Below are 12812 nucleotides of genomic sequence, written 5' to 3'. Positions count from 1 at the left end.
TCTATCGTTGTTGGACATTTGGGTTGGTTCCAACTCTTTGCTATTGTGAAGAGTGCTGCAGTAAACATACGTGTGCATGTGTCTTTATAGCAGCATGATTTATAGTCCTTTGGGTGTATACCCAGTAATGGGATGGCTGGGTCAAATGGTATTTCTAGTTCTAGATCCCTGAGGAATCGCCACACTGACTTCCACAATGGTTGAACTAGTTTGCAGTCCCACCAACAGTGTAAAAGTGTTCTTATTTCTCCACATCCTCTCCGGCACTTGTTGTTTCCTGACTTTTTAATGATGGCCATTCTAACTGGTGTGAGATGGTATCTCATTGTGGTTTTGATTTGCATTTCTCTGATGGCCAATGATGATGAGCATTTTTTCATATGTTTTTTGGCTGCATAAATGTCTTCTTTTGAGAAGTGTCTGTTCATGTCCTTCGCCCACTTTTTGATGGAGTTGTTTGTTTTTTTCTTGTAAATTTGTTTGAGTTCATTGTAGATTCTGGATATTAGCCCTTTGTCAGATGAGTAGGTTGCAAAAATTTTCTCCCATTCTGTAGGTTGCCTGTTCACTCTGATGGTAGTTTCTTTTGCTGTGCAGAAGCTCTTTAGTTTAATTAGATCCCATTTGTCAATTTTGGCTTTTGTTGCCATTGCTTTTGGTGTTTTAGACATGAAGTCCTTGCCCACGCCTATGTCCTGAATGGTGTTGCCTAGGTTTTCTTGTAGGATTTTAATGGTGCCTACAAATGAGTTTTTAATATTGAGTTCTAAGCGTTCGAATTATCCAACCAGTCACAAGTTGGTTTGTTTTTGAACAAATTTATCTAGGAACTTAGTGAAAGTTCTTTTTTTCTTCCTCCTTTCCATCTAGTGCAATCATGGCAACACATGGCTTCCATGGAGAAATATGAGCCTTTAAAAACTCCAGGGAAGTAAATCGAATTTCCAAACATAAATATCCAGTTATTATGTATGATGTATATTATTATACTAAATACCTAGAACTATTTGGCTCTAACTATAAGTTATTACATAGTAGTAATCAAGAGATTACAGAATTTTGGCAAATATTTACATCTACTTTATGACAAAATATTTTAAAGTCAACGAAAGAAATTAAAAGTACAATATTAATCATAATTTTTAGAAAAACTTTTAAAAATATATAATGACTCCAATTATTTTATGTCAATTATCACTATTTCCTAGAAAACAGATTAAATTTTGGAAGGATTTTAGTATAATTTTTGTCGGAGTTGTTTCATCTTGGACATATATTTGTTGAAATAAAATAGAATGTTGTCCACGCAAACATATTATGTATGTAATCATTTCTATGCTTGGTTACTGTAGCATGATTTTTTCCCTCATCTTATTCTCACATGTCTAAACTAATTAACATGTGATGGATCCATTTGTTTCCTGGTTACTTTGTCATCACAATCTTTATTGTAAAATCATCCAGTCGAGTTCATTCTCACTATTTTGTAGGAATTTCTTTTCGGCATTTGTTGCTCAGCAACCACAGGGCATGTGTATAGAGGTAAGATGAGTCTAGTGATTTTTTGTTTACTTTTCAAAAATATCAATGCTGACACTTAAGAAGAAGAAACACACAAACAAGCCATAAAACAGTTCTATCTTTAGAAATGTAGCCTGGGATAGCTTATTGAAATGTATTTATTTATATAAATGCTTCTGAGGGAAATCTTCTGTCCTGTTATGATTAAAAGGCTGGGCTTTGAGGAGGGGAACCCCTGTGTTTGTATCCTGCTCCTGACAACTACTATTTTCATGATCTTGAAGTATTACTAATCCTTTCCAAATTTCAATTTCCTTATCAACACAATAGGTATTGTAATAATACTTGTACTCTTTGTAGAACTAGTAAGGCTATTGAAGGACATATTACATAACAGCCCTTGATCAGAAAGGTACATAATTGTGACTGCAGGCTTCACTGCCACTAAAGCTATCTCTGGATGTTGTTTAAAATTTTTCCTCCTAAAATGCAATCTCTGGACAAGCTACACAAGCACTATCTGAGATCTTGTGAGAAATGTAGAGTCTAAACCACATCTAAACCACATGAATCAGTATCTGCATTTTAATAATATCCCTATGTGATGTATAACATAATAACTTTGAGAATTTTTGTCTTAAGTAATTCTAGTAAGTAGTTAGTATAAAAACCACTAATATAATATCAAAAAGGAGAGAGGAGAATGTTATCAATTTCCTTTTTAGAAAGTCAATTCCATTTTACCTATTTATATGCAACACAAAATGTTTTAAATTTCTAGGAAAAAATGGTATTTCTAGGAAAAATTAGTTTTTTACTATAAAACAAAGTAAACTAAAAAATATGAACACTGTCCTGTGATTTACTGTTGAAATCATCCATAGGATTTCAATTATTTTTCAATGCAGTTGTAGATTTTATTCTAATCGAATTCTCTGTTGCCAATAATGATATGGGAAGGAGCCTGAACTTGATACTCTAGGCATTAGGTAATAGCTGATGATATTTGATCAAGAAAGGATATATTTAAAATATTATCTTGGAACAATAAATGTGAATGAAATATGTAGGCTATATTTAAGGAGGGGACTGAAATAGGTTATGGAAAGACTTAAAAGAAACATGGAAAATGAGTCTTTGTAAAGGAAATTAATAGATTTAATAATGGATTGAATGAGAGACCAAATCAATAAAGGAGAAAAAACAAATGGGTACAACATGTCAGGACTGGATTAGCAAATAAAAGTGCAAAGCACTTTTATGCCTTTCAAAAAAGAAATAATGGTTGGCTGTTATTTATGTATTTGTTTCTTTTTTTTCCCAAGGAGTTTTGCCATGTATATGGTTTGTTTGGTTTATGTGGAAGATGTTGAAGAAATTAATTTGGCTATGCTAACTTAGAACAAGAATTTAAAAAGCATTTAAACTAAACATCCAAGCAGGTTTAATTGTAGAACTTAACTACTACATTCCTCAAGAGCTTTTTGTCTATTTTTGGAGACAGGTGGATAAAATACAGGGAATCTTCAGACAGTTAGAATATCATGTAACTAAAATGTCAAGTGATTGGACAAGTACTTAGGCATATGATAACAGCAGGAATATGGCAGTTAGGATAAGAGAGCATGCAGAGAGATAATAAGGAAGACCATTGGAAATCTACCAAAATAATTTAGGATGAGAGGTCAGAGTTTGACCTAAAAAAAAGTGGTAGAGATAGAAGCAATTTATTGTAAATTCTGATCATATATTTTAGAATAATTTTTGCAGTTTTTTTATATGCATAACTTTAACCAAGGCACAAGTTTTAGGCAAGAATCTTGTATCACGTCAAATACAAATACACATTGAGAGTTATTTATTTATTCAGTTGAAAGACCATTAAAATAGGAAGAAAGATCTGATCTCAAAAATGTGCAAGCATGTCAAAATCAAACATAAAAAGAATTTTCTCTTATAGGATAGAGAAAGGTGGTAAGCAAAGATTAGTAGAGCCTTTAAGGAGAATTTGGGGAAGCAAGGGAAAACAACCAGTGGAATCTGATAAGAAAAGTATTCCACTGTGTTCTGTTGATTCTTAGGATAGGCTAATTAAGGGGCACATTCCAATTTTTAGTGCTTGCTTAGGCTTGAAGAGCAGCACAATTTTGAGGCCTGTAGGAAGGAAAGAAGCCACAATAATATTTGGTCAAGACAAAGCAAAGAGTAAGAAATGGGTAATCGTGGATACTTAATCGATCACTCAGGAATATGTCTGGAAAACATAAGAGAATTAGGAATGATTAATCAGTAGCTCAAATTTAATAAAAGGAATGTTTTTCCTTTACCTACAGGGTTGGAAGTAAGTCCTATTAGCTCTGTACTCATGATGATTCTTCCATTCAAAGAATCCCTTTACCCATCTAACAACACATTAAGCCACATACAATATTTCCCGTGTCTAAAAAGCATGTTTTATAGAATAATTTGAAAGAAAAGTGAATTATTTGCATTGTCTTTTTTATTATACTTATCTTAAAAGTAACTTGTCAAAAATAAATTCCAATCTTCAATCTACAAAGAGTTTCATGTAGCATAGAGAGTTATTGTTGGGACCAAAATCAATTTTAAGGGAGAAGGAGAGTGCTAGGGTTCAGATTCTGAACCCAGACTCAGAAAGTGAGAGGAAGCCACTGAATGCTGTGAGATGGGTGTAGTGTATGCTTTCTCCTGAATTGCCCTTTGACACTCCACCTTACACACTTAGCATGTAAAAGACTGGAAATCTGAAAAATTAAATTAGATATCAAGTTGTATCCTTGTCTCCGTGTCCATTAACTGCACCATCCTCTTGCTCAGATTAAAAGCCTAAGGATATAATTTATTGCTTTTCCATCTCTGGCAGAGAGCCGTTCACTTTTTAAAAAACTTTTTTTTTATTTCCATAGGTTTTGAGGGAACAGGTGGTATTTGCTTACATGAGTAAAATATTTAGTGGTGATTTGTGAGATTTTGGTCCACCCATCACCCAAGCAACATTCACTGAACCCAGTGTATACTCCTTTAACCCTCACACCCCTCTCGCCCTTTCCCCCAAGTCCTCAAAATCCATTGTATCATTCTTATGCCTTTTCATCCTCATGGCTTAGCTTCCACTTATGAGTGAGAAAATATGATGCTTGGTTTTCTATTTCTGCATCACTTTGCTTAGAATAATAGTCTCCAGTTCCATCCAGGTTGCTGCAAATGCCATTGATTTGCTGCTTTTTATGGCTGAGTAGGATTCCATCATATGTATATATGTAGTATGCCATCATATATGTCCATTCGTTGATTGATGGGCATTTGGACTGGTTCCATATTTTTGCAATTGCAAATTGTGCTGCTATAAACATGCATGTGCAAGTATCTTTTTTGTCTAACGGTTTCTTTTCCTCTGGTTAGATATCTAGTAGTGGGATTGCTAGATCAAATAGTAGTTCTACGTTTAGTTCTTTAAGGAATCTCCACACTATTTCCCTTAACGGTCGTACTAGTTTGCATTCCCAGCAGCAGTGTAGAACGGTTCTCTGCTCACCACATCCATGCCAACATCAACTATTTTTTTATTTTTTATTATGGCCATTCTTGCAGGAGTAAGGTGGTATTGCACTGTGATTTTGATTAACATTTCCCTGATAATTAATGATGTTCAGCATTTTTTTCATATGTTTGTTAGCCATTTGTATTTCTTCTTTTGATAATTGTCTATTTATGTCCTTAGCCCACTTTTTGATGACATTGTTTGTATTTTTCTTGCTAATTTGTTTGAGTTCATTGTAGATTCTGGATATTAGCCCTCTGTTGGATGTATGAATTGTGAAGATATTCTCCCACTCTGTGGGTTGTCTGTTTACTCTGCTGATGTTCCTTTTGCTGTGCAGAAACTCTTCAGTTTAATTAAGTCCCACCTATTAACTTGGTTTTGTTGCATTTGCTTTGGAGTTCCTAGTCATGAACTCTTTGCCTAAGCCAATGCCTAGAAGGGTTTTTCTGATGCTATCTTCTAGAATTCAGATCTTAGATTTTAAGTTCTTGATCCATCTTGAGTTGACTTTTGTATAAGATGAGAGATGAGGATCCAGTTTCATTCTCCTACATGTGGCTTGTCAATTATCCCAGCACCATTTGTTGAATAAGGTGTCCTTTTCCCACTTTATGTTTTTGTTTGCTTTGTCAAAATTCAGTTAGATGTTAAGTATTTGGTTTTATTTCTGGATTCTCTATTCTATTCCATTGGTCTAACTGCCTATTTTTATACCACGATCATGCTGTTTGGGTGACTATGGCCTTACAGAATAGTTTAAAGTCAGGTAATGTGAAGATGTGATGCCTCCAGATTTTTTTTTCTTAGTATTGCTTTGGCTATGCAGGCTCTTTTTTGGTTCCATACGAATTTTGAATTGTTTGTTCTAGTTCTGTGAAGAATGATGGTGGTATTTTGATGGAAATTGCATTGAATTTGTAGATTGATTTTGGCAGTATGGTCATTTCCACAATATTGATTCTACCCATCCATGAGCATGGGATGTGTTTCCATTTGTTTGTGTCATCTATGATTTCTTTCACCAGTGTTTTGTAGTTTTTCATTGTAGAGATATTTCACCTCCTTGGTTAGGTATATTCCTAAGTGTTTTATTTTTCTTGCAGCTATTGTTAAAGGGTTGAGTTCTTGATGTGATGTTCAGCTTGATCACTATTGCTGTATAGCAGAGCTACTGATTTGTGTATGTTAATTTTGTAACCAGTAACTTTGCTGAATTCATTTATCAGTTCTAGGAGCTTTTTGGAGGAGTCTTGGGGTTTTCTAGGTATACAATTATACTATTTGCAAACAGTGACAGTTTGACTTCCACTTTAATGATTTGGATGTCCTTTATTTCTTTCTTTTGTCTGATTGCCCTGGCTAGGACTTCTAGTACTATGTTGAATAGAAGTGGTGAGAGTAGGCATCCTTGTCTTGTTCCACTTCTCAGAAGAAATGCTTTCAACTTATCCCTGTTCAGTATTATGTTGGCTGTGGGTTTGTCATAGATGGTTTTTATTACATTGAGGTATGTCCCTTGTGTGCTGAATTTGCTGAGAGTTTTAATAAAATGATGCTTGATTTTGTCAAAGGCTTTTTCTGTGTCTATTGAGATATCATGTGATTTTTGTTTTTAATTCTGTTTATGTGGTGTATCACATCTATTAACTTCCATATTTTAAACCACCCCTGCAGCCCTTGTTTAAAACCCACTTGATCATAGTGCATCATCTTTCTGCTATTGGATTCAGTTAGCTAGTATTTTGTTAAGGATTTTTGCATCTGTGTTCTTCGGGGATATTGGCCTGTAGTTTTTGTTGTTTTTGCTATATCTTTTCCTGGCTTTGGTATTAGGATGATACTGGCTTCATAGAATAATTTAGGTAGGATTCCCTCTTTTCTATCTTATCTAATTGTGTCAATGGAATTGGTACCAATTCTTCTTTGAATGTCTGATAGATTCAGCTGTGAATCCATCATGTTCTGGACTTTTTTTGTTGTTGAAATTTTTTATTACCATCTCGCTGTTCATTATTGGTATGTTTAGGATTTCTAATTCTTCCTGATTTAAGCTAGTAGGGTTGTATATTTCCAGGAATTTATCCATCTCCTCCAGGTTTTCTAATTTATGTGCATGAAGGTGTTCAGAGTAGCCTTGAATGTTCTTTTATATTTCTGTGGTGTCGATTGTAATATCTCCCATTTAATTTATAATTGAACTTATTTGGATTTTCCCTCTTCTTTTCAAAGTTAAACTTGCTAATGGTCTATCAATTTTATTTATCTTTTCAAAGAACCAGATTTTTGTTTCATTTATCTTTTTTTTTCCTTGTCTCAATTTCATTTAGTTCTTCTCCCATCTTGGTTATTTCTTTTCTTCTGCTGGGGTTGGATTTGGTTTGTTCTCTTTTCTCTAGTTCCTTGAGGTGTGACCTTAGATTGTCTATGTGTGCTCTTTAACTTTTTGTTCTAGGCATTTAGGGCTATGAACTTTCCTCTTAGCACCACATTTGCTGCATCCCAGAGGTTTTGGTAGGTTGTGTGTTTATTATCATTTGGTTCAAAACATTTTACATTTTCATCTTGATTTCGTTGTTTACCCAGTGATCATTCAGGAGCAAGTTATTTAATTTCAATGTATTTGCATGGTCTTGAAGTTTCCTTTGGGAGTTGAATTCCAATTTTATTTTGCTTTGGTCAGAGAGAGTACTTAATATAATTTCAATTTTCTTAAATTTATTGAGACTTGTTTTGTGGCTGATCATATGGTCTATCTTGGACAATGTTCCATGCACTGATGAATAGAATGTATTTTCTGCTGTTGTTGGGTAGAATTTTCTGCAAATATCTGTTAAGTCCATTTGTTCTAGGGCACAGTTTAAATCCATTGTTTCTTTGTTGGCTTTCTCTCTTGATGACAACCTGTCTGGTGCCGTGAGTGGAGTATTGAAGTCCCCCACTATTAAAGTATTACTGTCTATTCATTTCTTACATCTAATAGTAATTGTTTTATAAATTTGGGAGCTCCAGTTTTAGGTACATATATATTTAGGATTGTGATACTTTTCAGTGACAAGGCATTTTATCATTATAAAATTTACCTCTTTGTCTTTTTTAACTGCTGTTGCTTTAAACTTTGTTTTGTCTGATATAAGAATAGCTACTCTTGGTTGCTTTTGGTGTCCATTTGCATGGAATGTCTTTTGCCACCCCTTTATCTTATGTTTTTGTGAGTCCTTGTGTGTTAGGTGAGTCTCTTGAAGGCAGCAGATACTTGGTTGGTGAATTCTTATTCATTCTGCAATGCTGTTGTTTTGTTTTGTTTTGTTTTGTTTTGTTTTGTTTTGTTTTGAGGGAGAGTCTTGCTCTGTCACCAGGCTGGAGTGCAGTGGCATGATCTCAGCTCACTGCAACCTCCGCCTCCCGGGTTCAAGTGATTCCTCTGCCTCAGTCCCCTGAGCAGCTGAGACTACAGGCACATGCCACCAAGCCAGGCTAATTTTTTGTATTTTAGTAGAGACAGGGTTCCACCATTTTGGCCAGGATGGTCTCGATCTCCTGACCTCATGACCCACCCATCTCAGCCTCCCAAAGTTCTGGGATTACAGGCACGAGCCACCATGCCTGGCCAATTCTGTATCCTTTAAGTGGAACATTTAGACCATTTACATTCAACATTAGTTTTGAGATGTGAGGTACTATTCCATTCATTGTGCTATTTGTTGCCTGAAAATCTTTTTCTTTTCTGTTGCTTTTCTGTTTTTGTTCTGTTTTATATGTCTTGTGAGAGCAATCCTTTAAAGTGGTTCTCTTTTGATGTGTTTCCATTATTTGTTTCAAGATGTATAGCTCCTTTTAGGTGTTCTTGTAGTACTGGCTTGGTAGTGGTTTGTTTGTCTGAAAAAGACTGTATTTGTCCTTCATTTAAGAAGCTTAGTTTCACTAAATACAAAATTCTTGGCTGATAATTGTTTTGTTTAAGGAAACTGAAGATAGAGCCCCAATCCCTTCTAGCATGTAGGATTTCTGCTGAGAAATCAGCTGTTAATATGATATGTTTTTCTTTGTAAGTTACCAGGTGATTTTACCACACAGCTTTTAACATTCTTTCCTTCATCTTGACTTTAGATAACCTGATGACTATTTGTCTGGGCGATGATCTTTTTGCGATGAATTTCCCAGGTGCTGTTTGAGCTTCTTGTATTTGGATGTCTAGATTTCTAGCAAGACCAGGGAATTTTTCCTTGATTATTTCCCGAAAAATATTTTCCAAACTTTTAGATATCTCTTCTTCCTCATGAATGCCAATTATTCTTAGGTTTGGTCATTTAACATAATCCCAAGCTTCTTGGAGGCTTTATTCATTTTTTAAAATTCTTTTTCTTTGTCTTTGTTGGATGGGGTTATTTCAAAAACCTTGTCTTCAAGCTCTGAAGTATTTTCTTCTGTTCGTTCGATTCTATTGCTGAGACTTTGCAATACATTCTACATTTCTCCAAGCATGTCCTTTATTTCCTAAAGTTGTGATTGTTTTCTATTTATGCTATTTATTTCACTGAAGATTTCTCCCCTTATATATTGTATCATTATTTTTTATTTCCTTAAGTTGGACTTCACCTTTCTCTGGTGCCTCCTTGATTAGCTTAATAATCGACGTTCTGAATTATTTTTTCTGGCAATTGAGGACTTTTTTCTTGGTTTAGAACCATTGCTGGTGAGCTAGTGTGATTTTTGGGGGAGTGTTAAAGAACTTTCTTTTGTCATATTACCAGAATTATTTTTCTGGTTCCTTCTCATTTGAGTAGGTTATGTCAGTGGGAAGATCTGGGGCTCAAGGCTGCTGTTCTAATTCTTTTATCTCATAGGGTGCTCCCTTGATGTAGTACTCTTCCCTTTTTCCTAGGGATGTGGCTTCCTGAGAGCCAAACTGCAGTGATTGGTATTTCTCTTCTGGATCTAGCCACCCAGCAAGGTTACTAGGCTCTGGGATAGAACCTGGGTGTGTCTCCACAGAGTCCAAAAATGTGAACTGTCCTCAGTTCTCCAGCTGTGGATGCCAGCACAGTATTTGAGCTGTTTCCTGGGTCCAGCAGGAGCAATCCACTTCCTTCAAAGCGTATATAGAATATCTCAGCTTTCCTCATATATTCCTGCAGCAGTTTTTGGAGCAAAAGTGCACAGTGTGAGGTGTCTTGTCAGAGTGGGAACTGAAATTTAGTCCTGCCTCCGATTCACCATTTTTTTTTCATCTCCTTAACAATGTGCTGACAGGTTCTTACTTTTACTTTCCTCAGTTGGTTTATTCAAGTCTTACGGAAGAGACTGGCTAGCTGCCAAATTTTCTAAAAAAACATTTAATTATGGCTCTTTCACTTTCTGGTGACATAATTTTGGCCCCATCACTTATCCTGTCTGAACCCAAGTTTTATCTTGCGTAAGGACATCCTGAAGGAATTTCTGGAAGAATTAATGTCATAACAAATGTAAGACACCTATACAATGCCTGGCATAGAACAATGCCTGGCATAGAATGAAAGTTTCATTCATAAAGGAGTTCAAGTACAGGGTGGTCCAAAATATATATATTTTTAAGATGGCAAGAGGTTGTGCAGACATTCTATTAATTAGTCATTTTTAATAAATCAAGCATTGAGAGAAAACTTTGCTTTGAGGTTTTCTTTTGGAAGAGGCTATATTGAAGTATTAGCTTTTAGATGTCTGACCAATGGCCTGGCCCTCAATACACACACACACACTCACACATATATATATGGTTTTAGTTTTCTAAAAAAGTTTTAATTATGGCTCTTTCACTTTCTGGTGACATAATTTTGGCCCCATCACTTATCCTGTCTGAACCCAAGTTTTATCTTGGGTAAGGACATCCTGAAGGAGTTGCTGGAAGAATTAATGTCACAACAAATGTAAGACACCTGTACAATTCATGGCATAGAACAATTACTTTAAATGGCAGCAAGAATGTTTATCACTTACTGTTCTCGAGGGCTAGGTGCTTTCCCACCAGGTATTTATGTAACCATTATAAAATTCTGCTGAAGTATGCATTGTTATAGCCAAAGAAATCAACATTGAACAGGATTGAGTTAGTTACCCAATGTCATACTTTTAGTAAATTAGTAGAGGAAAAAATACCTGTATTTAGGTTTATTAGATTTCAAAAGCCAAGCTGAGTATCATGCTCCCTATATGTAGCCACACTACTCACTGCCTCCATTAGTTTCCTATTGCTACTGTAACAAATTACCAGAAACAACAAAATTGTTTTATCTCACAATTCTGGAGGTCAGATGTTCAAAATGTGTCCTGTTAGAGTAAGATCAAATTGTTAGCAGGACTGCATTCTTTTCTGGAGACTGCCAAGGAACGTCCAGCTATTCTCACCTTTTCTAGCTTCTAGAGGCTGCTTGTATTCTTTGGCTTATAGGCCCCTTCCTCCATGTTCAAAGCCATCAATGGCCACTTGAGTCTTCTCACATTACATCACTCTGAACCCTCTGTCTTTCTCTTCCACGTATAAGGACTCTTGTGATTACATTGGGTCCACCTGAATAATCTCAACGTCTGGTGATAAGCAAATTTAATTCCATCTGCAACCTTAATTTCCCTTTGCCATGTAACGTAATGTATTCCAAGATTCTTGGAATAAGAATGCGGACGTCTTTGAGGGGTGGGAAGGTATCGGTTTGCCTACAACACACCTTTAGGATGTAATCAGCTTCTGACTATTAGACGTTAGAAATACCCTGTCCTCAAAGGTAAGGCCTGAAAAAAACAATAAATTGATAATTCAAGTAGACATAAAATAACTATTTTCAAGAACTGATAAAGAATTGGTACATGCCGTGCACAGAAAATTTATCTATGCATTAAGGTCACTTTTGGTTCTAATATTTTATGATTCCTTAAATATAACTTTGAATGAGAACAAAAGACATTGAAAGAAAGTAAATACAAGCAGCGGTCAAAAAAATTGTTCAATATTCATGGTACTTATGCAATACTTCAATTTGGTATCTAATTTTCTGAAATATAATTAAACATGAAATTACAGTTATAAGAAAGATAGCTGTATATAAAGATAAATTATACATTTCCACAATGAATGATCATCAAAGTTGCCTCTTCTCAACTATATGTTATATAATCCTAATCATTATCATTAAAATTGAGTACCTTAATTGATGACAAGTTTGACTCAGCAGAAATTCACTTTATAGGTGACCAATTATTCTGTCTGTCATAGACAGCATTAGAATATGCAAATGGAAGAAAGAAAATTTCAGTTTCCAAATATTATGGAATCTCAAAATGATTTTGTGAACTTTTAAGTTGGAGCCAAATCCATTACTTTCAGAAATTTTACCTAACCTGTAAAAAATCCATTTTCTATATAATAGTTCCTTAAAGGAGAGAGCAAAGCAGTTAAAAAATTCCAATTGAATATCCTGTTGACATTAATGATATGGGAAACAGCCTGAACTTGATCCTCTAGGCATTCAAGAATAGTTGATGAAATTTAATCAAGAAAGGATATATTTAAAATATTATTTGGGAAAATAAATATGAATAAAGTGTGTAAGCTATATTTAAGTGGGTGAAAAATAGAATAATAATTGAAAAACTTAAGAGAAAATTAAATTTAACTTGCAGATGCTTAATGATAATTTGTATTTATTCTGACACCCATTTAACAAGTATTTAATTATCTATTCTACGTCAAATATTA

Source organism: Symphalangus syndactylus, chromosome 10, assembly GCF_028878055.3.
Source record: "Symphalangus syndactylus isolate Jambi chromosome 10, NHGRI_mSymSyn1-v2.1_pri, whole genome shotgun sequence".
Classification (NCBI taxonomy): domain Eukaryota; kingdom Metazoa; phylum Chordata; class Mammalia; order Primates; family Hylobatidae; genus Symphalangus; species Symphalangus syndactylus.
Note: the sequence above shows the minus strand (reverse complement) of the source record.